A 13739-nucleotide genomic window follows, 5' to 3' on the forward strand; every position below is an offset into this window, starting at 1 on the left:
AACATTCAAGTAAAGCGTTTTATTAAGTTTATTGGTGATTGTTCACTAATTATTTAAAAAGTAGCTCTTGTTCCTTTATGCTGCCTCAGCTAATGGAACATCAACTTTCACAGGCTTAATTAACATTTATAAACCTGTTTTCATGTTTCAAGATCCTTTAGTTGAAAAACATTATTTTAAATGTTATTTTTAGGAGCCATTAATCTCTACACTCTTAATTATCTTATTAAGCTCCATGCCAAATCCAAATCTCTTTTCAGCTTTCACTAGTTCATTGTGCAAAACCTAGTCCCTTCTTTAACAGCCATGCCTCCTTTCACTTTCAAAACTGTTACTGTGAAAACAACACCAACCAAAATGAACGCATAAATGCAAACTATGAAACCACATTATATGTCATATGAGTAGCCTTGGGTGGGGCTCCATGAGTCTTCCAAGCCTTTAAAAAAAATACATTAAAAGGTTTTGCCCATTTTGATATTGTGTTTTCTTCTCGATCGTCTACCTTCATTCCCACCATCCACCCAGATGCTCCTCCTAAACAGCAGTTGTCTGATATTTCTCCCTTTGTGGTTGTTTTAGGGAAAAACTTAAAATGGATATGAGAAGTGAAGAAAGTGATCATAGGAGAAAATCATCTCAGGTAAAAATAAAAAGCAAAAGAGCAATTAATGTTTAAATCTTTTAAAGAAAAAATAATTTTGACTGTGTTTAGTTATAAGAATTTGTTTCATACTCTTTATGGATCTAGCTGTTGGAACTGTCACTGATGGTTTAAGGATTTATAATATTACCTACTTTTGTGAAAAATTTTTCTCTCAGTTTGTGATCAATGTACAGTTCGGTTCCCTCTGAATATAGATCTATATATCCATTCCTATAACATAGGTGAAATACAGTTGAATAGAAAGTAATTTAGGAAAAAGAAAAATTATATTTTGTCATACTATAAAAAAGGAAGTGAAATCTAGGGAAAGAGAATAAAGTCATGCTTTTTCTTTTTTATGATCTAATAAGAGAATGAAACCAAAATATACATTCTTATAGTTAAGATGAAGCGCAGAACAAATATTGCCTTTTATTTCATGTCTAAATTTATGAATATATGTTGAAATATTTTTACTACATTTGAATTCATGATTATTGACTTTTTTTTTACTGTAGTTTTTAATAAGTATGGGGATAGTAGAAAACATAATAGTAAAAATTATATAGGCCACATTATCTATAGTTTATAAAAAACATTTTATTTATTTCAAAACATGCAAAAACACTAATTAATTTTTATGTAGTAATATTAGTTTTCACAATGAAGATATAATTAAAAATGCTAAATATTGTGGATATGAGTGAAACGATTAATAATGTACAACTTTTAATTTTGTTGCCCTTGAGCCTGGAATCTTAAAAAACGTGTACGTGACTGGCTTTATGTTTACTCTTTGTGTGTTTGCTTATTGTCTGGTGGTTTAAAAATTTTTTTTTTAATAACAATTTATTTTGCCCAACCTGTTGACCAGATGAGAGTTGTATGCAGCCATATAGTATGTTTTGAGTATATCTTTTTTGAACAATAAGTTTAAATATATTGTGTTTAAGAAACAAGATATCCTCTTTTATGCAATAGACCTGGAGTTTAAATGTTAGTGCGTGGTGGTAGTAATAATGCTATTAATGTGTCATTAATTTTTGTTTGCTGATATTAATTTATCCAAATATTGTTCATTTCAGTAATATTCCAACTACAGACACATATGTATATTTAAGAATTTAAATAACTTCCTGTGTTCTTTGCCTAATCAATAAAATCTTACTTGTTTTATGAGAAAGTTATAATATTACCAATTCCTTGAAACCACTAACTGAGGTTTTATAAGAGTTAAAACAAGCAGTCTAACTCTTACACAATTAGCTTAATAGTTAATTTGGTCTTAATTATAGGCTTATAATACTATATTCATGACTCAAAATTACATAATTCATACATGCATGTATGGATTCTTTTTTATTTTCTTTTAAAATTCATCATTAATTAAAATAGTCTAATTCCAAAATACTCAACCTTAAAACAAAAGTAATCTGTGAAAACTCTTTCACTATACTATTTTTAAAATTCTCATGTATATAACCTGTATTTAGTGTAGAATATTTATGAAGCCCTTTAAGTGGGAATATGCATACTTAGAGCCTTTCAGCATTTAAATACTTATGCTAAGGGATTGATATTATCATTTTGGTCTCCTAACTTCATCATACATTTACAACAAATTCTGCATTATGAGGGAGCCCATGTGAGACGTTGCCCATTGGCATAAACCCGTAGATCCGATCTTGTGGTGAAGTGGACCGCACAAGCTCGCTTCTATGGGTCTGTGTCAGTGTGGTAATCTGACAAAATGCTATACACAATGCAGTTAAATAATATTTCAATCAAACTCCTGTTAAACTCTAGTTGTTTACTTTTGAAGTGACTATATTTTCCTTTGGTTTTCATGTATATATATATATATATATATATATATATATAAATCCTCACCTGTCTTACGAGGCAGGCTTCAGTTGTTGACCACTTGGAAGGGCTCATAGCACAGCCATTGAAGTTTAAATCCAAGTATATTAAATTGCTTAAGAAATTTGAATTTTTTATAGCAAGGTTTGCACCAAGCTCTGAATAGATCCTGTTCAGAAACTTCTGTTCACATTCCAGTGGTTAGTGCAATTCATCAACTTTAATAAGAAAATTAAAGGCTATAACTGGATTTTGTGTCCCTGTTGAGCCTAGTTCTCTTTATAAATGAAGGTGAATGATACTGACTTTTAATATTATTAATTGCTGGTGGAATTACTCCATGAGAGATGTCAGAAGACATTTTATATGACCTATGCTGGAAACCCAAGAGGTTAGGATAGTCCTAGTAGATACATATTAAGTTTATTGGTAAAATGTTAGAATATTATATCTACATCCTTGCCAAGTCCTTAGGTATATGGCTGCCATATTTGGAGGAGCTGACTGAAGATATGATAAGGAGTTTGAAGCAACATTGGAAGCTGTGTGCATCCGGGTTGAGGTAGTAGGTTGTATGGTTTAGAGTTACACCCTGGGAGTTAACTGTACAACCTTCTAGCTTTCCTTGGAGCACACTTGAGCCATCGAGGAATTCTTCATCATTTTAATCTAATGGAGCTAATTTCTGTGCAAGAAGGTTATGTGTCATGAGTATTTTAGATAATTAAAATTATCCTTTGTCTGTAAATACTAGATTATTATATTTGCATCTGCTTATAAACTCTGGCAAGATGGTATTTCTGATAGGTTGTTACTCTATGATTAAACATTTTTAAGAATTGGTGAGTAGTGACAAACTGCATTTATATTGCAGCTTTCATCATCCATAGATTCACAAAATTTGGCACTTAATTTTGCAAACTTGTCATTGGTCTTTCTATTTTTATTGGCTACTTAGACACTACAGTTAAAAAAAGAAGTCTGCTAGTGTCAATGACTTTCACAGCACATTGTCTGAGTCTTTCTTATGACACATCACTTTCTCCCTTATGTTATGGCTATCTATGTGCTTGTTTATTTTTTCCATACTAGACTGTAAGCCCCTTGAGGGCAAAGTCCATGCCTTATTTTTCATTGTATCCCCTGCAACGCCTTACACATAATAAGATCTATTTATTTATTGGATGAATGAATGGAGAAGATCTCACCCTGTGATGAGTTTCTATGGAATATTTGAATGAATTACAACAGTGGTCATAAATCTGAGTTTTTTAAAATTTGTCCTAAAACTTACCTAAATTTAATTCACAGAATGCTGTGCATCAGCAACATACTTGACTTGTTTTTTGACTGTGTTGAGTATGTCTACTCGTCATAGACATATGATTTAATTTCAGACTGCTTTTTCTCTAGAATAAAAATAATGGACCAAGTTCATTTTTATTAATAAGTTCATTATAGTTTATAATCTTACATTTTGATTATGTAGATTTCTTTTGACTTTTTAGAGTCCTTGATTTCCAGATGAATGATTTTCCTTTCAGCATGTCTTATAAATCAGCTTTTTGTATACTGTATACTTTCCTTATCTTTTAATTTTTCTACAGCTATATCTGTTGAGTAAAACAGGAACAACTAAACCAGAAACGTATTAAGAAATTAATAACAAATAAGTATATGAAGTATAATTTGAGGATTACATTTTTGCTTGAAGGAAAGGCACCTACAATATTCTGTCTGTACAAAGCAAATTGGTCTCTTTGGAGTCCATTAGCTTCGTGCCAACTTTAATGGCAGTGAATGGTGTAATTTATATAGATTGTTTTTCAGTCACAGAATTAAATAGCTGTAGATATTATACCTTATTTAAACTCCCAGCATGAAACATTGAATACATAAGAAAAGGTTTTTAGATACAATTATATGTTAAGAACTATAAGATCCTGGCTATGTGGTGATGAGATTTCTATAGAACACTCTGGCATCCAGATGTCTCAGAATCTAGAATTTACCAACAATGGCAGCGAAGAAGGAACTTTCGAATTACCAAGGGGAAGAACACATGAGCCTTAGAAGGCTTGAATACCAGTGAGTTCAAGCAAAATTATTTGACTGCTATGCAGAAGTTAGAAACTAGTAGTCCCTGAGAAAGAAAAGTCTTTTCAAGGACTAATCAAGAGATAATGAACAAGGGTCAGGTGACATAGACAAGAGAGTGAGAAAAAGAGGGTTAGAAGAAACAGACAACTGAGTGGTAAACAATTACATCTTTGTAAATAGTTTAGCCCTTGAGAGCCTAGTTTCCCTTGCATGTGTATGTGTGCATGTGTGTATCCCAATACTCTGTGTACAGATTTGGAGACCAAGTCATGTACACATTGAGGTCCAAATAAAATACTATTTCCAATAAATGCCTGTTTCCATACAGTGCAATAGAGTTAAATATATCGCAGAAGTCAACTATGATGTGCAGTTTAAGGATAACTTTATAAAAATACTATGACAGATGTATAGAATATCTAAAGTGAACTAGTATAAAAGAGTACCTGAAAAGTGACAAAGATGTAGCTATGATCCACTGTGTTAGTCTTGCAGAAATCATAACTCTGAAGGGCAGAGGATAAAATTAGCCTCAATGAAGAAAAAGAGAATACTATGTGGGAGAATTATGCTTTCACTAGTGATTAATAGCAAATTTTGCTCTTCCAGGTCCTTTATTTCTGTGAAAAAAATGGCAAATGACAAATATACAAACTGACAAGATTATTTTTAAAGAAACTAAGCTTCAGGACCACTGCTGGTGTCTATATCTGGAAATAGTTAAATTATGACTAAGAAACCATGGAGAAACTTTGTACATTTAGAAAGTTAGCATTCAACTGGAGAGCAACTATGTAGATGGAATAATTCCTTTAAGAATTTTAAGTGGTCAGGTTTTACTCTGTTCCAAGGTTTCCACATTTGGTAACAAAGGAAGTGTGAAAATTCAGGAAACAAACAACAGCAAATCATATTTTACTTAACTAATATCTCTTTTGGTATTTTGGGACACTAAACTTAGGTTCATAGTGGCTGATTGACCTTACATGCTTTGTGGAATGAGGCAGGAAGGAGTGAGAGTAGGAAGGAAAGAAGGAAAGAGGGAGAAAGGAAAGAAAAGAAGGAAAGGAAAGGAAAACAAACTGCAAAGCAATTGATTGGACCTTACCAGAAAAGTCTAACTTAGTTCATAATAATAGCTCATAATATTATGAACTAAATTGGCCAAAGTAACTATGAGGGAATCAGATAAATCACTTGGCAATGGGACTGAGTCTTCTTGAAAACAATCCAGCCGTTCATGAACTATGTTATTAGAATAAATGAGTCACTTTCTGCAAATAATCATTTTGTTTCTCTTATTCCCTATTACCAAACGCTGACTCATGAGCCTAGGTGATTCCCCAAATGATGTGATTCAGGATTCTGCCCCCCTGAGCATTATTTCACACCCCTATCTAGTTTCTCTTCTCAGAATATAGGAATAACTCTTGAGGCCACTGATGTTGGCTATACCCACAACAGCCCCCTAAAAGACCCCTAGGGAACACCCATGAAAATCATTAAGTGAAGATTCTGACATAATCAAAAGAGCATTTATCTCTCACTTGCTTACCAATTCCTGTCATCCACTACTACTTCCAAGCAAACCTGCTACCAGTTGATATCGTGCTCTTCAAGATCCATGTATATCACCTCTTCATCCACAAAGCTTTTTCTCTTTCTCTAAAAGGGAATTTCTCCGTTTTAAATCCTCCTAGCCCTTGCAGCTTTTATTCCCACAGGGTTTTCTCTAACTTCCATTAGTAGTGAATCCAAGTGCCCCAAGGGAATGTGACCTGTGACTGACCTTTGTACCTCCTGCAGTATACATATAGTTTTTAACTATTGGATTGAGTTGAACTTTAAATCATTTATAGGCAATCAAACTTACACACATCTTAAACTATGCTTCAGCAGTAAAATCCTGTGTTATTCAAGACATTTCTATACTCTCCAGAATATATCATTATGGGATGAGGAGGGTTTTTTTTGTTTGTTTGTTTTTAACACTGTCTTGATTAACAGTCCAGCCTTGATTAAGCCTGTCATATGCCATTGAAGCTTATTTATGAAACTAATCTCTATTATTTTTAATAAATCTAAGCCCCTTGCATACAGAAATATGTATTTTCAAAACTCACAACTCTTACCATAGTGCTCAGCTTATAGGGTGAATTGAAGAACTCTCTGGTGAATAGATTTTTTTTAGTGAAATAAAAACATTATGTGATACAGTGGAATAATTTTATATTTAAGTGGACTTCTTCCAACTTTTAATATTTGGAATTTAAGAGAAATTAGGAACATTACTTTTAACTATTATGAAATCTGTTTGATGGTGGTTCTTAATTTTTAAGTTGGCGTTGTCTGTGTGTGCCTTCATTTGTAACCTCACTCTAAGCTATGCAGAATTTGTGAGTTAAATAAACTACCAATGTTTCTTCCCCACACCTATCTGATCCCTCTTAAATCCCAACTTGGTTATTTTTCACAGTGAACTCTTGGAGCACCTACTTGACTCCAATCATACTCAGCCTTGCATTTCCCCTTACTTTTTATATGTTTAGATACCAAGTAATAAAGTTAGATTGTAAGCCGTATAGTTCATGTATACTTTTACGTAGTACTTGATGGAAAGTAAAAATAAAATCTAGAATTATAAATGGTAAGAACCTTAGAAATCAATTGGCCCACTTTCCAGGTGACCAAACTGAGTCCCAGAATGTTTAATGATTTTGCAGGGGTCAATCCACTAGCTATGGACATAGCCCAGATTTCTATCCAGGCCAGTGATCTATCCAAGAAAACGTATTTTATGTTTGCTATCGATGGATTTTTGAGTAGTAATTTTTGAGTAATTAATCTTAATTAATTAACTGATTGAAATGAGATAAGGTTTTACTACTGAAAGACTACAGATAACACTATCTTCAGATAAAAATATGATAAGTATATAATTAATATTATTTAAAATCAATTCCATATCCATTTCATTCTTTCTTTTCAAGTACCAGTGCACTCTTATTCTTCTAGGCATAGAGAGGAATTTACCCTCCAGTTCCACTGTGATACTTCTCCTCCTTCCAGAATCATTCTTTCCTTCCAGAATCATCCTCTTCCAGAGAGGAATTTACCCTCCGGTTCCACTGTGATACTTCTTCTCCTTCCAGAATCATTCTCTAGAAGTATGGCCTAGCAGTTCGTGGTATATCTTAAGTGAAAAGGGAAGAACTATGAATTGGTTAACCTCTTACCATTGTGTCGCTTAGGAGAATGGAAAGTAATATGAAATGGTAGCCATAACTAAGTCTAGCTTCAGAGCTCAATTACCTATGCCCCCCATGAGATATGCAAGGTAACATGATGTAAAACACCTTACCAGGGGTCATGAACTTAAATAACTTCGGGGTCTAGGCTGTGTAATAAGCCAGACTTAAAGACAAGAGGAAGTGAACGAGGACTGTGGTAGACCAAAGAAACCACGCTTACTTTCAAGATATTCCAAAATGACTTCAGCAGTCACTCTAAATTTGGCCCCCAGAATCAGCCAGTTCTCCATCTTTGGTATGAAGGTATCACACAGTAAAGCAAAATTGCAATAAAACTGTTTTTTTTGATGAGCCTAACCACATCTTCTCTTCTGGCTGAACTAGATAATTTGGAGTATCTTTGATACTTTCAGGTAATTCTAAGGAGTATAAAGAAAGGTAAATTATGGCACACTTACATGCTTATGCTGTTATTTTAAATAAACATGTATTATTCATGATAGTCTAAATATTTCCTTGAATGCAATTGACTAATGAAAAATATTCATTGGTCAAGCAACAACTACCAATTACAATATTATTTTGATGCTATTTTAATGAACAAAATGTAGTAGTAGAAATTGTAGTAGTCTTAGTAGTAGTATGTAGACTTTCATTTGCATCTAAATCTAGATGTACAAAGCAATGAAATTCTTATACTTCTTATTTCTCAACTAATTAATGTTATAGATAAATGGGTAGATAGCATTTTCAAGTCAGAAAAGAATCAAAAAGAGTGAACACAATTAAAGTTGAGTGTTCTTGTCTCCATATAAAGTCTTAGACACTCAGGCAACTGGGTAGACTTCAAGAGTAAAGTAATAATATTGCTGTTAGTTATATTTTGTGTTATAATTAAAAGACCAGTTATGCATAAATCTGGAATTAGATCAGGTTCCTGTTCATAAATTTTTCAATATAATTTAATCCAATGAAAAATTTGGCAAATAGAAATGACACAATCAATTGTGAGTTTAAAAATGCTGAGTTTATAGTAATAAAGAAAACATGTGTTTGCAATTTTGCTATGCGTAGTAGAAGCCTTCTTATTTAATACAATTGGGATCAGTAGTTGAGTAAATTCACAAAGACTTTTAAAGAAACAGTTCTTAAAATTAATACATGCATACAGTACATATTTTGTTTAAATTTTAAAACTTGATTATACGCTTATTTGCCAGTATTTTTAATTTGGCAAATAGAAATGATACAATCAATTGTGAAAATGCTGAGTTTATAGTAATGAAGAAGGCATGTGTTTGCAGTTTTGCTATGTGTAGTAGAAGCCTTCCTATTTAATGCAATGGGGATCAGTAGTTGAGTAAATTCACAAAGACTTTTAACGAAACGGTTCTTAAAATTAATACATGCATACTGTACATATTTTGTTTAAATTTTAAAACTTGATTATATGCTTATTTGCCAGTATTTTTAAGTAAGCCAAGACCTGTTTCTGAGTTTGGGTTGCTGATTATAGATCTTAGTCACCTTTTCTTTCTGTAAATCCCATAATGCATCATCTTTGATTTCTAATTTTGATTGCTTATATGTCTTTAAGTGCAAATCCAATACAAAGAAATCTGAAAGGAGACTCCTATTTTTCTCTATGATTTTTTTCTAATGTTGTCTTACCTACATTTTATACTATAATAATTTTTAAAGCGACAATTTTATTGTCTTTCCAAAATTTTCAGGTTTAGAACACCTCTCATTCTTTTACACTCATATTTAAATTGGTTTAGATAATATTTAATTAAATTATACAACTTTATATTAAGCCAACGGACATAAACTGGTTTGGGAACAAACAAAACTGATTGTCAGCAAGCATACACATCACTAGGTGGGATTAAAAATACTTGGGTGTTCTAGAACTTTCTGAGGTGATGGAAATGTTCTCTGCACTGTCCAAAGCAATAACCACTAGCCATATGTGGTTACTGTGACTGAAGAACTGAATTTTAAATTTAGTTAATTAAAATTTAAATAGCTACATGTGGCTAGTAGCTAGTATATTGGACAGTACAGCTCTAGAAAGTACTTTACTTGCTTTTAGCATGCTGATGGCATCTGTCGAAAATGTCAGATAATCTGTAAAGTGGTGAATGGTTAAGAGTACTTTCTCTGTAGTTGAATTAAGATTTAGGGGAAGAATGGCTTGGGAAACTCAAACTGGTTTGGAATTCATTTTTGTTTTGTTTTTAATTTGTTTGTTTATTTTGATCCTATTTGAGTATAGATTTAGTTCGATGGGATTTTAAAACTTTATTCAAAAAAAGCAGCCAAAACATTAGAAACTACAGAGGTTTGCAGTTTTTTTCTGAAGCATTCGATCAACACAAACCTAATTAGAAAGTAAAGACATTACTTCTCACATTGCCCCACCATCCCCCCAAAAAAGTGTTCTTAATTTAGGATCCTAGATCCATAAGGAGCCATGGAATAAATTTGTTGAGTCTCTGTGCCCTTTGAAAATATTTATAATTCTTTAAAGGTATGCGGATGTGTTTATTTTACTGAGGAAAAAGTCCTAGCTCTTGTCAGATTATCATGGGAGTCCATGATTTCCTGAAAAAGTTAAGAATAACTTTGGTTATTTGTTTAATACTTTTTAAGGTGCCAGAAGTTGATTAATTAGTACATTCTAATAGAATTGTAAGCCTTCTCTTACAAATATTGTAAATCTATCCACCTATCCATCCATATATATGTTTCAAATTATATAGTTTATATATGTAATTAATATTGAAATTTTAATTAAACTTTGTACATATATAATTTATATGTAATTTAATTAATACTATATGTATAATTTAATTAATTAGCTAAACCTCTGGAACGTGGTTGAAAAAAGAGAGAGAATAGCTTCATTTCTTGGAAAGATTCAATAAAATTGAATAGCTAAAATCCCTGTCATATTAAATTTGAACTTTCAACTGTAAATTATTACGAAAAATCATAAAAATGTAGATTGAACCATCTCTGTTTCTTGTATCAGTACCTTTACCTGTTCTTGCTTAAGAATGGACTGGGTCCACTGAAATGGCACATCATGGGTACAATTTATGAAACCTGAAAACACCATTGCCAGTCCCATACTCAATGAAAGGACTTGTCTCACATGAAAATATTGGAAAAATTAGAAAATTATACTTTATATATATATTTTTAAAGAAGATGTTGGGGGTAGGAGTTTATTAATTAATTTATTTATGGCTGTGTTGGGTCTTCGTTTCTGTGCAAGGGCTTTCTCTAGTTGTGGCAAGCGGGGGCCACTCTTCATCGCGGTGTGCGGGCCTCTCACTGTCGCGGCCTCTTTTGTTGTGGAGCACAGGCTCCAGACGCGCAGGCTCAGTAGTTGTGGCTCACGGGCCTAGTTGGTCTGCGGCATATGGGATCCTCCCAGACCAGGGCTCGAACCCATGTCCCCTGCATTAGCAGGCAGATTCTCAACCACTGCACCACCAGAGAAGCCCTATACTGTATATGTTTTAAGAAAAATTAGGATATTTATGTTTTAATGTACATTTGTGCTTCCCTTTCTATTATTTTTGTTTAATACGTCAACTAATGAGCCCAAACCCATCAAGTAGGATGGCCTCTACTCTAATAGTATCAGTCCTCTTTTAAAAGTGAGAAAAGCCACAGTCAGGTTTATATAGTTTCCTACAATCACATAAATGGTAAAACCTAGCACTGGAACAAATGTGTCTTACATCAGAGGGGTTCATTTGAACTGCTTTGCTATAACGCTTCCAGTGACAGAGGCTTAGCAATTCGGGAGCAATCGGTCCCCACAGTAAAAGTTTGAAAGTAAGATTTGCTCTACTTAGAATGAAAATGCAGCTTTGCTAGTTTGCTGACCAGCCCTTTTTGTGCCTCTAGAGACTTCCTAGACCAGTGTTTCTTTCATTGAACAGCAAAAGTTCAATGGGCTCTTTTCCGTTTCTGATTTTTTAAAACATAGAATAACATGAGGTTGCCGGACCTACCTAAAAATAACAAATATATTTACTTCTAACTGAGAATTTACCAGCTCAGTGTGGTAAACCATTTATTTAATGATAAAGAGAAACATGGAGCGGCATCTATTACATAAATAATTACTTCTGTTTTTAAAGTCTTCAAAACATAGGAGTACAATAAACCTTACTCACAGGCTACTTGAGAGAGCTTATTGCAATTTGGGACGTATCTAACAGTGTTCCTTACATCGTCTGGGGACTCAGAGCAACCTCCTGTTTCTTTCTACCTCTTCTAATACTATTAGCTTGAAGCTTGTTTATTTTTCCCTGCCTTGCTCTGAGTTTTAAGACCTCTTAGAACAGTGGTTTCTCAACTTCACTGCTTGAAGACCTGCAGTGGGGAGGGGAAAGTGGGGCAAGAGGTGGGTGTAGTTCGAAAAAGTCCTCAGTGTTATTCAGATTTTCCATCTGCGTTGTCACCTATTCCGGAAGGCATCCGTTTTGTGATAGTATTTCAGAGGCCTCAGAAAGGTCACTCCTGCTCCAAAATAGCTTGGTCTTTGATTGCACAGTAAGCTTAGAGCACAGTTTTTAGACTGTTCCCCATTCTGCAGTAATAAGGAGATTGAACTCCAGCCCTGGAGTCTGGCACACCTGAATTTATAACAAGTCTGAGTCAACTACCACTACAAAAGCTGATTTTTCCATCAGTGCCTCGTGACCCTCATCTGTAAAGTGAAAATTATGACACTAATACTGCAAGGTTTTCGTGAAGATGAAAAGATTATATATATGGCATGTAGCAGGCATGGTGCCTAGTAGATAATAGGAAGTGAAAGAAATATAATTATTATGGCCATCATTATACATATTAAACTGTGCAGTGTAGTGTTTACTTATTAAACATCCCACAGATTCAGTGCTATGGAGTTTACCCTGGTGGAGCCACAGCAAACACTGAGAGGAGGTGGTTTTCTCTGAGTCCTCCCTCTTGATTCCTGAGCACCGTGGCTTTGCCGCCTGGCTTTACTGATTTGAAGAGGTCACATTTCAGATGGTCTTCTCGCTGGCAGATCATGGTAGACAAGAAGTCTCACCTTTTTCTTCTGGGAAAGGAAATAGTCTGTCTTCCTATGTCTGAAGTTGTCTTTTCCTTTTTGTCTCATTTTTACTTTGAAAACAGGCAGTTTGTCACTACTGTGATAAGTTGCTTAAGTGCCTTAGTTTTCCCATCTGTAAAATAGGATTAACAACCCCTTCCTGTAATAATTCTCCAGACTCTTGAGAAAATAAAAATATGTAATGTGAATAAAGAAAAAAATGCAGCATCAGCATTCCCACAAATAGAAAATTAACCATTTAAACTTACCTATAGGAAATTTTGTAGACTTCCAGGGAAGGGGAAGTAGCAAAGTCTTCTTAAGCTATTCATTCCCAGGGAGAAGATGTCTCTCTCAATAGCTCTCATTGTCACTGTCTCTTTCTCTGTCTCTGTCTGTCTGTCTGTCTCTCTCTTTCTCTCTCTCTCTCCTTCTGTCTCTTCCCTTTTCTCTCTTGTGTTCTGTTTGTATTATTGCTCATGAGTTCCTTTCTCAGATCTAGCCAAGTGCTAAAAGTAAGAATGTTATATTTATGAGATAAATGAATGAATTATTGATTAATCAAATCAGTTAATGAGAGCAACTACAGAAATGTAGATTTTAGTTCATAAGAAACTAGAAGGTATTAGCTACAGTGTAATTAATATATTAATAGTTGGTTAATCTTGGTGATCATCTTGGACAGGTGATGCCATAGGAAGCTAAGTCAGTCCTGTAACTTCTTCCCAACAGGTTTCTTTTTTTATAAAGCTGATCATTTCAGTATGAGCTAGGG

General features: G+C 33.7%; 1 long non-coding RNA gene across 2 annotated transcripts in view; it reads left to right on the forward strand.

The window, feature by feature from the left end:
- LOC116752575 overlaps positions 1 to 13739 on the forward strand; it is a 110850-nt gene that overhangs the window by 56003 nt on the left and 41108 nt on the right. The window contains exon 2 of one of the 2 annotated variants that reach the window (XR_004349559.1): positions 583 to 643. This is a non-coding gene — a long non-coding RNA (uncharacterized LOC116752575). Of the gene's footprint in view, positions 1 to 554; positions 644 to 13739 lie in introns of those variants that run through there. The other variant, XR_004349558.1, reaches the window with a different exon arrangement.

This window comes from Phocoena sinus, chromosome 4 (genome assembly GCF_008692025.1).
Source record: "Phocoena sinus isolate mPhoSin1 chromosome 4, mPhoSin1.pri, whole genome shotgun sequence".
Classification (NCBI taxonomy): Eukaryota; Metazoa; Chordata; class Mammalia; order Artiodactyla; family Phocoenidae; genus Phocoena; species Phocoena sinus.